Raw genomic sequence first — 12,081 nt, 5'->3', positions numbered from 1 at the left:
TTTCTTGCTAAAGAATACTTCCATAATGTCTGAATACACACACCCAAAGTGTGGGGAAGATTCTTACTAAAGAATACTTCCCAGAGTCTCTTGCCAAGCCACCTTATATACACAGAATGAGACAAAGAATAATAAAATCTCAAAACAGGATTTGGTTGGTCGGTTCTCGTGACCTGAAGGAGCACCAAATGGGACTGTTAACCATCTGTAATCTAGATCTCCTCATGAGTTGACACCCATCACAGAAGTACAGATTATGTCTTAAGTTTTAAACTTTGATATACTTTCTCTTAGCATTATAGACATTAGACCTTTTTAACCATCGCACCATGACCTTTAAAACAACACCAAACATGAAGATGAAACCTTTGTAGCATCACAACATATGATATATCCAATGTTACATGTGTTTAGTATATTTCCAGTAACCAAAACCTTAAAGGAGAAGAGAGAGGGGGTGAAATACAGATCAGTTCCTGGGTATCTGTGACCCCTGTGGAGAGAGACAACAGTTCTCTCAAAAATAGACACAGAATGTGTTTTTTATTGTTTTATGGTCCAGCTCCAAAAACAAACTTGTCCACCTGTCCTACAAACTGTACACAAATGCATGCTCAGACTAAACATTTGTTCAGATTAACATCCAGACTAACAGACATTCAACACCATTGCATTTAAAATTAGGGATGTGCACTTGGTTAAATATTCGATCTGCAATAATAATTCTAATGAAAAAATGCTATTGGAATGTTTGTTTGTTTTTAATGCGCCACCGCAGGTGTCACGGTAGGATAAGTCCATCGTGACTTTCTGTGTTGTGTTTGTCTGTATGACTGAAGTGTGCGTGTGCGTGTCTGATCACTAATGATCTGAGTGAGTGCAGGTGTGCGTATTGCTTTGCTCCAGCTGGTGGTAGTTACTCAGACGGCATATATACTCACTCATTCCCTCTTCTCACTGCCAGATGATTATGTTACGTGTCTTACCAGTGTTCTCGTGTTCGTGTGTTCCTGTGGTCTCGTCTTCGCGTGGAGTTCTGCCTGTTTGTGTATCCGGTTTTACCCGTCAACCAAACTTCATCCACGAGCACCAGGATTTGTCACCGCAGCCTTTGTCTGTCCAACCATTTCTGCCATATCATCTGTATCATCTGTTTAATAAACCCTTGTTCATTTCATCCTGCATTTGCTTCCTGTTCTTGTCATCTAGTCATTACAGAATCATCTGGCCACCATGGAAGCAGCAGGTAAAGGATCCCCGGCTCGGTTTGAAGAATTCATCACCGCTGCCATTCATCGCTTCACCACTCAGGATAGTCGTATCGAGGAACTGAGCCGGGGAATGAAGGACATGACAGACAAAGTGTCCGAGCTCACCCAGGCGATCCAACAGCTGACGCTACCCACTGCGCCACCCGCACCGTCTGTTCCTACCACACCACCCGCAAGCGCCTCCCGTCAGGAACCTAAACTATCCACGCCAGAGAAATACGCAGGTGATCCAGAAGGTTGTAGATCATTTCTATCTCAATGCTCTCTTCATTTCTTCCTTCAGCCCCAGACCTACACCTCGGAAGAAAGTAAGGTGGGATTCGTGTTGTCTCTGCTGACGGGAAAGGCGGCGCGTTGGGGAACAGTGGTGTGGGAGAATCGCGACCCGTGTACCCAGAATTTCGAGGCGCTTTCTGCGATGATGAGGAAGGTGTTCGATCGATCTGCAGTAGGAAGAGACGCTGCCAGGAAGATGGCCGATCTGCGTCAGGGTACACGGTCGGTTTCTGATTACGCATTGACTTTCGGACGTTTGCAGCGGACACGCATTGGAACGAAGAGGCGCAGTGGGATATTTTCCTGCATGGGTTAACCGGCCGCATTCAACGTGAACTTCAACACGAAGAAATTCCAGCCTCTCTGAATGGTCTTATTGATGTAGCCATCCGTGCGGATATTCGATTGAGGACTATTTCTGCTTACGACGATGAAGTTGTGTCTCATGCTGGTGTGGAGAGAACGCCCCCGTCGAGAGAGTCTGCGGCTGGTTCATCCCTGTCCGATCCGGAGCCCATGCAGGTGGGTCGAGCTCGGCTTTCCCGGGAGGAGAGGATTCGTCGTCGATCACTGGGTCTTTGCCTGTATTGCGGAGAGGCCGGGCACCTCCTCCATCGGTGTCCGGTAAAAGGCAGCGTCCGAGAGTAGTTCTGGGGTTACTTGCGGGCGGGATCTCTTCAGCAAAGACCCCGTTAACATCTACCCTCCTCCTGGCGAAGCTGCAGTGGTGTAACACACATCTCACCTGTGACGCACTACTGGACTCGGGAGCCGAGGGGAATTTAATCGATCACCACTTTGCACGTAAGCTCCAGGTTCCGTTGACAGCTCTGTCCAAACCCATTTCACCCTTCGCACTCAATGGTAGTGAGTTGTCTGTCATCACTCACATCACGGACCCTGTCACCATCTGTATTTCTGGCAACCATTCTGAGACTGCAGTTTTATGTCACCATTTCCCCTCTGGCTCCCATTGTACTTGGACATCCTTGGCTGCTTAAACACAACCCATCTGTCAACTGGAGATTAGGGACTATCACCGGTTGGAGTGAAGCTTGTCATAAGTCTTGTCTTGTCTCTGCTTATATACCTGTCTCTGCGTCTGTGTTTCAGGAGGAGACGGTGGACTTAACTAACGTGCCCGCGGAGTATCTCGACCTGAAGGGAGTGTTCAGTAAGTCTCGGGCCGCTTCTCTACCTCCACACCGTCCCTATGACTGTGCCATAGAGTTACTGCCAGGTACGTCTCCGCCTAAGGGCAAACTTTACTCTCTTTCTGTTCCTGAGATGAAGGCCATGGAGAAATACATTTCTGATTCTCTAGCAACCGGGTTCATCCGCCCTTCTTCATCTCCAGCGGGGGCGGGGTTCTTTTTTGTTAGTAAGAAGGATGGATCTTTGCGACCTTGTATTGACTACCGAGGGCTGAATAACATTACGGTAAAGAATACTTATCCTTTGCCGTTAATGTCTTCAGCTTTCGAGAGGTTGCAAGGAGCCTCCGTTTTCACAAAATTGGATTTACGCAATGCTTATAATTTGGTCCGCATAAGGGAGGGGGACGAATGGAAAACTGCATTTAACACCCCTAGAGGCCATTTTGAGTACTGCGTGATGCCTTTCGGGCTATCTAACTCGCCGACAGTTTTCCAAGCACTCGTTAATGACGTGTTGCGAGACATGGTAGACCAGTTTCTGTATGTTTACCTGGATGACATACTGATTTTTTCTTCGTCTCTCCAGGAACATGTGCAACACGTACGACGAGTGCTTCTTAGGTTGCTAGAGAATGGGCTTTTTGTCAAGGCGGAGAAATGCGAATTTCATGCACAGTCTGTTTCTTTTCTAGGGCACATCATTTCGACTGAGGGTGTCCGTATGGATCCGGAGAAGGTTAAGGCTGTGGTTGATTGGCCATCCCCAGAGTCTCGCAAGGCCCTGCAGAGATTTCTGGGGTTCGCCAATTTTTACCGGCGTTTTATTCGCAATTTCAGCCAACTAGCCGCACCTCTGACTGCCTTGACCTCCGCTAGTACTGCGTTCAGGTGGTCGGAGGCAGCCCAGACTGCTTTTACCAAACTGAAAGGCTGCTTTGTTTCAGCCCCTATTCTTGTGGCACCTGATCGTAAACGCCAGTTCATAGTGGAGATCGATGCGTCAGATGTGGGGGTAGGAGCCGTGTTATCTCAACGCACATCCTCAGACGGAAAGGTGCATCCCTGCGCGTTTTATTCCCATCGTTTATCACCTGCCGAACGTAATTATGACATTGGTAATCGGGAGTTGTTGGCTGTTAAACTAGCACTGGAAGAATGGCGTCATTGGCTTGAGGGGTCGGGTGTGCCTTTCGTAGTTTACACTGATCACAAGAATCTCGAATACATCAAATCTGCTAAACGTTTGAACTCTAGGCAGGCTCGGTGGGCTTTATTTTTCGGTCATTTCGATTTCACTTTGTCCTACCGTCCAGGTTCTAAAAACACCAAACCTGATGCTTTGTCCCGCATTTTTGAGCGTTCCGATCGTGCCTCCTCTCCCGAGCCCATTTTACCAGAGACTATATTCATCTCCGCGCTCTCATGGGAGATCGAATCGAAGGTAACCAAAGCCTTAGAAGGGGTAACGCCCCCAGCCCGTTGCCCACCGAACCGGTTATTTGTGCCAGAGGGACTGAGATCAGAGGTACTTAAATGGAGCCATAATTCCAGTATAGCTTGCCATCCAGGGGTCAGTCGAACCAAGTTTTTGGTTAAGCAACGATTTTGGTGGCCAGGGATGGCTCGTGACACACACGATTTTGTATTGGCTCGTTCGGTTTGTGCTGTGGGTAAGTCGTCTAATCGTCCTCCTGACGGATTACTTAGACCACTGCCGGTCCCTTCGAGACCCTGGTCCCATATTTCGCTCAATTTCATTACCGCCCTCCCAGGGTAATACGGTGATTTTAACCGTAGTGGACCGATTCTCGAAGGCGGCTCATTTTATTCCCTTGCCCAAATTGCCTTCAGCCAAGGAGACAGCGGTCGTTATCGTTGATCACGTATTCCGGTTACATGGCCTTCCGACAGACGTGGTCTCCGATAGGGGTCCCAAATTTATATCTAAATTTTGGCGAGAGTTCTGCAGATTGCTAGGGGCTACGGTTAGTCTGTCTTCGGGGTTTCATCCTCAGACCAATGGTCAAACCGAACAAGCCAATCAGGATGTGAAAAGAGTGTTGCGATGTTTGGTCTCCAAGAATCCTTCCTCCTGGAGCCAACAACTCTCTATGGTGGAGTACACGCACAATTCATTACCAGTGTCAGCTACGGGCCTATCTCCGTTTAAGTGTAGTTTAGGGTACCAACCACCATTATTTCCCAGTCTGGAGTCCGAGGTTGCAGTCCCCTCCGCGCACGCTTTCGTCCAGAGGTGTCGTCGCACTTGGAGTAGGGCACGTGAGGTCATACTCCAAGTGAGACAACGCACCAAGGCTAAGGCCGATCGCCACTGGTCGAAGCCTCCCGTTTACGTCGTGGGTCAAAAAGTGTGGCTTTCTACTCAGAATATTCCGATGCGTTCCGTCTCGAATAAGTTGACTCCCAAATTTATAGGTCCATTTTCTGTTGCTAAAATCATTAATCCAGTAACTGTCCGCCTTAATCTCCCTCCTGTGTACAGAAGAATTCATCCGGTTTTCAACATTTCCAAAATCAAACCCGTGTTTAAATCTCGTCTTAATCCGCCTGTCCCGGTCCCCCCCCCCGCCTCGTATCGTAGATGGGGAACCAACTTATTCGATTAATCGTATTCTGGACTCAAGACGGAGGGAACGCGGATTTCAGTACTTGGTGGATTGGGAAGGTTACGGTCCGGAGGAGAGAAGTTGGGTTCCTGCCCGTGACATATTGGATCATTCCCTTATTGATGATTTCCATCACAGGTCAAGGAGCCCGAGTACGTCAGGTGACGTCCGTGGGGGAGGGGGTACTGTCACGGTAGGATAAGTCCATCGTGACTTTCTGTGTTGTGTTTGTCTGTATGACTGAAGTGTGCGTGTGCGTGTCTGATCACTAATGATCTGAGTGAGTGCAGGTGTGCGTGATAGCTTTGCTCCAGCTGGTGGTAGTTACTCAGACGGCATATATACTCACTCATTCCCTCTTCTCACTGCCAGATGATTATGTTACGTGTCTTACCAGTGTTCTCGTGTTCGTGTGTTCCTGTGGTCTCGTCTTCGCGTGGAGTTCTGCCTGTTTGTGTATCCGGTTTCAACCGTCAACCAAACTTCATCCACGAGCACCAGGATTTGTCACCGCAGCCTTTGTCTGTCCAACCATTTCTGCCATATCATCTGTGTCATCTGTTTAATAAACCCTTTTTCATTTCATCCTGCATTTGCTTCCTGTTCTTGTCATCCAGTCATTACAGCAGGGTTAAGGCTACTGCTCATTTAATGCTTCACTTCATGCATTGTCTTTTACAGACTTTAATGTAAAATATGCATTCAATTTATTTTGTATACCTTTCTAATTGTTTTGGCAATTCAGATAGCAGACTAATTTAATTATTTAGAGTTTTAACACCGGGTTGTCTGTTTTTGTCCTCCAGCTCAGCTGTTATTTAGACGTGCTTCTCCGCCATATCAGCACGCATCATGAGAGATTTGTTAGCTTCCTGTTATGGCCTTTTTTTTCGGTTAATACAGCTAAATAAGACAGACACGAAAATGACACAGAGAACATTTATTATATGCGGGGCTCTATGGAAAATGAAGCGGATAACTGCAAATGCCTGTTAAACAGCAAATAGTTAGCTCCATCTTTAAAAAGTGTTGTTATATTAAGCTCATAACTTTGCACAGTCACCGATAAGGTATCTGTCATGATTTCGGTCTTACCGGCCGCCTTGTCTTTGTTTCCTTATTTGTTGTGTTTTGTTTTGTAAGAGCGCTGTCCAACATCAGAGCGCTGTCCAGCATCTCCACCAGCTGAAGGCATTGTCTGCTTAATCTCTCTCTCTCTGTGCCCCGCCAGGATTTCATCTCAGTGACTTTCGGATATTGTAGATGTCCTACAGCCTCGCTGTGTTTCCCACTACAGTTTCCCGCTACCGCTGTGGCCCGCCTCTTTAGTGTTTTCTCCTCATCTCATCCTTCACACACAGACACTGAGTGTTATCTCTTCTACATACCAAAGGACTTCTAGTGTTTTCTCCATTTTCTACTGATTACATTGAGTGTTTGTCTTTTATACATATTGTGAATAAACACCTCTGCACGTGGATTCCTGTGTTCTGTCGTACCTAACAGGATCAAGTCGTTATTTATAAAAATAATGTTAAATTCAGATATTCTTGATATATCCATTTTCTGTGCTGCACTAAACGCCTAATCCGCGCCGAGGGACCTCCAGGCGCATGTCAACGTGTCTTCACATTTACTTATCATTAAAATCACTTGCGCTTGCCGCCTCTACCACAGCTGGTGTAAACGCAGCATTACTCAAACATGTTCTCAGGGCAGAAAGAAATATGATTGGTTCACAAAAACTACCAATCAAAATGTTCTTTACTGATTTAAGCCCTCAACGGAGCCTTCAAGGCAGCTTCTGCAGTGAAGCAGTTCGAGCTCAGATTAGCGCAGATATGGTAAGATAGGAATGTGACCATTCAGCTCAAAAAGTTTGGAGCATTTAAGTGACCTGTTTCCGCGTTTTCACATGTCAGTGGCACGACTTTCTTTTTCGTGCCAGTTTCACGTATTGGTTACTCAAATTTTTTCCCTTTTTTCAAACCATAGTCGCATTTTATTTATTGGACAGTAATAGGGCTGTCACTTTTAATTCGATATTCGAATATGCATTCGAACATGATGTGAAATATCTGTATTCGAACTATAAATAAACCATTCGGTTTTTAAATGTAAATTTTTTACAGCAACACCTCGTAATAGGAAGGAGGCTGAGAGTGAGACCAACGATGACAACTGTGCGCAAGAGAGAGAATGAAATTGGACCAACATGAACCTGTGCATGTCAAGATACAATAGTTTGTATATAAAATTACATATTGTTTATAGTGTTAAATATTATAGCAGAATAAAAAGCTTATTACATTCGCATTATGAAATTAGCATGTATGAACGCGATGTAAACTTTATATTAAACAACAACAGCATTTGTCTTGTAAACGGATTTGAAATGATCATGTGCTGACTGTTGCGCGTCACATAGACGACAGAGTCAAGTGAGATCTGCTTAACTCAGCGGTAAGTTTAATTTCATCTCAAATATCAAATGGTTTGTGCTGTCTATCATTAAAAACGGTCAATCAAACAGCACGTGCAGGGTTAATGTACTTGTCAGTGACGGCTCACATAGCGCGGGATAGGCTATGTATGTGTGCTTGTTGTCAATGCGATTACTTCTCACAAATGCGCTCAAGCGCGGGATATGTGTGCTTGTCAATGCCGAAATCTGCGGGCGTGAATTCCGTTTGGGACGCCTATATGTCTTACTCCTTCTGGTGTTTAAGTTTTCACGTTATTGTTTGTAACTGTTCTAATTCGTTTTATATATATTTTTATATAAGTTTGTTATTCATAAGTTGATAACCTGCTGTTTCAAACATTAAGTAAAAAAAGTAATCCAGACAGCCCTGTTTATGACTGTCACTGTTAATAAATTTGTGATTTAATCTCCATTATGGTGTTTTTTTTGTTGTTTTTTTTTTGATGCGCGCAGGGGACACCTAGATATTTGAATATATTCGGATACATTGCATGATTTTCGAAATCTCGAATTAGATTTTTCTCAAATGTGACAGCCCTAGACAGTAATATCACTTTTTTGTATGAAGGCTAAACATGAATTTAATGTGAACATTCATATATTTACACCTTTTTTATTTTAAATATGATAGTTTTATAAGAGGAAGTTTCATAGACTTGGCAAATTCATTGGCTGATAAAGTACAAGAAAGATAAGCACTAGTAAAAAGAAACTCCACCTCTTAGGCTTGCCTTGAGAGGAAGTTAGAAAAGTTAATAACACACAGGGACACAAGGCAGCACAGATTGTAAACACTGACAGACAAAGACAGCCTACAATGATAAAGACAACAACAATTTCATTCACACCGGTGGAACTAAAGCTAATATAACAAATTAAGGCGAACGTATAAAGATCCTGACAGTGAAAGCTGGAGCTTGTTTCAACAGCTTAAAGTCTTGAAAGGTAAGTGTTTTTACCTCTAGTACACATTCCAATCATATGTTTCAATGTAGCCAGTAGTGTGAAGTTTATAGTTAATTATTACCAATAATTAAATGTTTGACTGCTAAATATAGAAGGTAATAAGAATGTAAAGTCCGGTTTAAGAATAGACATTTTATTGTTTGATATGATAAGTAAACTTTTAAACAGAGAAGACCCCTTTAGAAAGTTGGCAACCCTGTCGATGCTGCTTTTTTAAGTATGTTCACCAGGTGCAAAGGGTTTGTCTGCTTACTGTGCGTTTGGCAATCCACTAATGTTGACACATCTCCAGATGTATATGTGTCACACGTCTGTGGACGTCACTAGAATATTTAAGCATGTCTTTTCAAAGCCTGAAAGACACAGCCTCTGCTCTACTAACCATGTACTGTAGCCTCAAATTTTAGATTAGGTGAAAAGTTAGCAATGTTTATACACTGTCTGCACTTTTTAAACACTGAATGAGACACACAGATGTGTTTGTTTGTTTGTGTCTTATAAGGATCAACTGATTTTCATTCAAACAGTAGATCTTTGTACAATTTTAATGTCTGCAGTCATGTATACAGGTGTTATGATAAATGTATTACTTTGTTGTGCTGTCACCTAGGACATGTTTGCATTTGTTGGTGGGTGTAAGCAGGTTTTCGTGTCTGTCTGAGGCGTTTGTCTCACCTTTTGTCAGACACTAGACAAAGACTTAATACAATCCAAACAGTGGCCACATCGGAATGTCAGTCCGAGCGTGTTGAACATTAAGAAGTAAATCTCATTATTATGCAGCCATTCACACATCCAATCCTATATTTAAAAGGGTTTGGATAAATGTAGAGTTGTGAAAGTTTTCCTATTGAACAATTCTGTTTGCGCAGTTCATGTCTGATCTTGCCATAGTGGAGTGAGTTCTATGTGGAAAAACTTGCTACAGCTGAAAAATTACTTGTACTTACTTGGTCTGCCTTTCCTAAGAACAACCCCCCAAGCCATGGTGTACCAGCTGAGCTACAGGAACAAGTAGTATCCACATTATGCCTCTAAACAGGGCCGGAGTGGGGATCATTTTCAGCCCTGGAGTTTCATGCTTTAGACCAGGGGTGTCAAACATACGGCCCGCGGGCCGCATACGGCCCACAAAGGTGTCCAATCCGGCCCGCATGATGATTTATTAAATATGAAATACATATTTTAAAAACCCTTTCAGGCGGGTGTCTAGTTCGTTTTTAATATGAGAGACTTGCGGAAAGCAGCAAAATGCGGAACATAGACTAAACACGGTGCCCAAAAATCTTGCTGTTGTATTGTTACTGCTCCGCTAAAGATCCACTTATTCCGGTGATCCACTTCTTGTTTTTCCGACCGCTCCGCACTCCGCAGCATCTCTGTGTCCACTCTCTGCCTGGAGAGCGAAGACGACAGTTTCCGAAGTTCGTTGCATTAACAGGTAGATTAATTACATTAAATCAGTTGTTAAACAACAGAATTAGTAATTTGGAAGTTTGTTTATGTATTTCTTCCGGTAATAATTTGCTGTCGGTGTTTTAAAAGTGCTAACAAGTGCTAGCAAGCAAACAACAACAACAAAATAGCCACATTCTTATTAACGTTACAATACATGTCTAATCGATTAAATGTTCCCGATCAGATCTAAGTTAATATAAACACTCAATTTGCTGTTGTTGGCACACTTTGTAGACAAAAAATACAAAAAACACCAATGCCTTCACAAAATAACAACAGAGAACGGAAAGGGAGGCTGCTAAAGGCAGTTCAACATTGCAAACATGGATTTAAAGCTCCATCAAGCCAACAGGTAAATCATATTGAATATTTAGCAGATTGTCACATTTTAATTCCTGTTATTATATTTCCCATTATAATCACATGCTAGTAATATAACACATCATAATATTTTATTAAAACCCCCTTAGTGCCCTTTTTGGTTTGGGCCACTGCCCCATCTAGCATTTTCATTTTTTAAATGACTGTTCTCATTACAAATATATTCCAAAGAAAAGTGAATGATTTATAAATAATTTTGGCATTAAGGAATAATTCAAAAGAAGTTAAATTAAGGCTTTTCAACCTAAGGCCAGTGGATTTTGAACAGATGTAAATTATTTGTGTGTATAATATGTACAGTATAAGTGTGACCTTATGAAATGTAGTTTTCACAGAGCTGTGTGTTTCTCTAGTTTTCTTGCTGAACAAACGAATTAATTGGTTTGTTTAGTTAATATAAACACACATTATCAGCACACTAAAGTTTAAAAAAAATATCCGGCCCTCACATCATGGCGTTATTTACCATCCGGCCCTCAGCCTAAAATGAGTTTGACACCCCTGCCTTAGACGGACCACTTAAGTTCATGACTGACTAAATAATATCATTAAATCCTCAGTACCACAAGTCTGCAATAGTGCACTGTTCTCTGCATCCTTGCAATTCATTGTAGTTTTTTTAAATAGAAAATTTCAAAATCAATGCAAATACAGTAAACAATTATGATTTTTGCTATATTCTTGCAGCCCTACAATAAGGTATTTTAATATTATTCAATTAAACATGTTCAAAAGCTACTAAAAGGGAACCAATGTGTTTGTTGGGTTGAAAAAGTTTAGAAACTCCTGATATACAATACACAAGCAAGATTTATCAAGTATGCAGATGAAACGGGGGAAAAATAAAAAAATCGTTATCTTAATTTTATCTACATTGCCAAATACCTTGTGTCATAAAATAACAAATATTTAATGGACTTGTTTTACTTAAGAAAACATTATATTCATATGAAACGTTTTAAATAAACTGATGAGTTTTGCCTCAAATAGTTTTTTGTTATGAAAAAACGATGAATAATAATGACTATTCATAGACCATTCATTATTGCATCTATGACTTAGATTTTTAAAAATTACGAATTGTCTCATTTTCCTGTGGCCGTTCGTATCAGGTCATGCATCTAGAAGCCCGGCAAGCGCACTCAAATATAGACGCATCTGAATTTAAACTCGTGTTAACAAGCGAGCGCTTTGAAAAGCAGAAGAAACCCGTGCGTCTTGCGCTATCATTTTTAAAGCCGGCAAATTACGCAAGTGGGGCTGAATAAGTGCTGGCAGCAGCAACCTTCAACCTGGTGGCATGACAACTCCGGCCCTCGTGGCCAAAAAAAAGAATGGCCCACCGGGAATCCTCCCAGTCCTCCTATGGCCAATCCAGGCCTGCCTCTAAAGAAGACAACTGCACATTGTTTTATTATAGAACTTTAAAAAAAACAGATACATTGACCTGGGTGAGAAAT

General features: G+C 42.6%; 1 protein-coding gene across 1 annotated transcript in view; it reads left to right on the top strand.

The window, feature by feature from the left end:
- The first annotated feature begins 6,533 nt into the window (after positions 1-6,533).
- ltb4r2a (leukotriene B4 receptor 2a) overlaps positions 6,534-12,081 on the top strand; it is a 54,122-nt gene continuing 48,574 nt past the window's right edge. Inside the window, exon 1 of the mRNA XM_073859797.1 lies at positions 6,534-8,761. The gene's annotated coding sequence lies outside the window, so the exon portion shown is untranslated. The remainder of the gene's footprint in view (positions 8,762-12,081) is intronic.

This window comes from Misgurnus anguillicaudatus, chromosome 21, assembly GCF_027580225.2.
Source record: "Misgurnus anguillicaudatus chromosome 21, ASM2758022v2, whole genome shotgun sequence".
In the NCBI taxonomy this organism is placed as follows: domain Eukaryota; kingdom Metazoa; phylum Chordata; class Actinopteri; order Cypriniformes; family Cobitidae; genus Misgurnus; species Misgurnus anguillicaudatus.
This window is presented reverse-complemented; position numbering and strand designations above follow the sequence as displayed.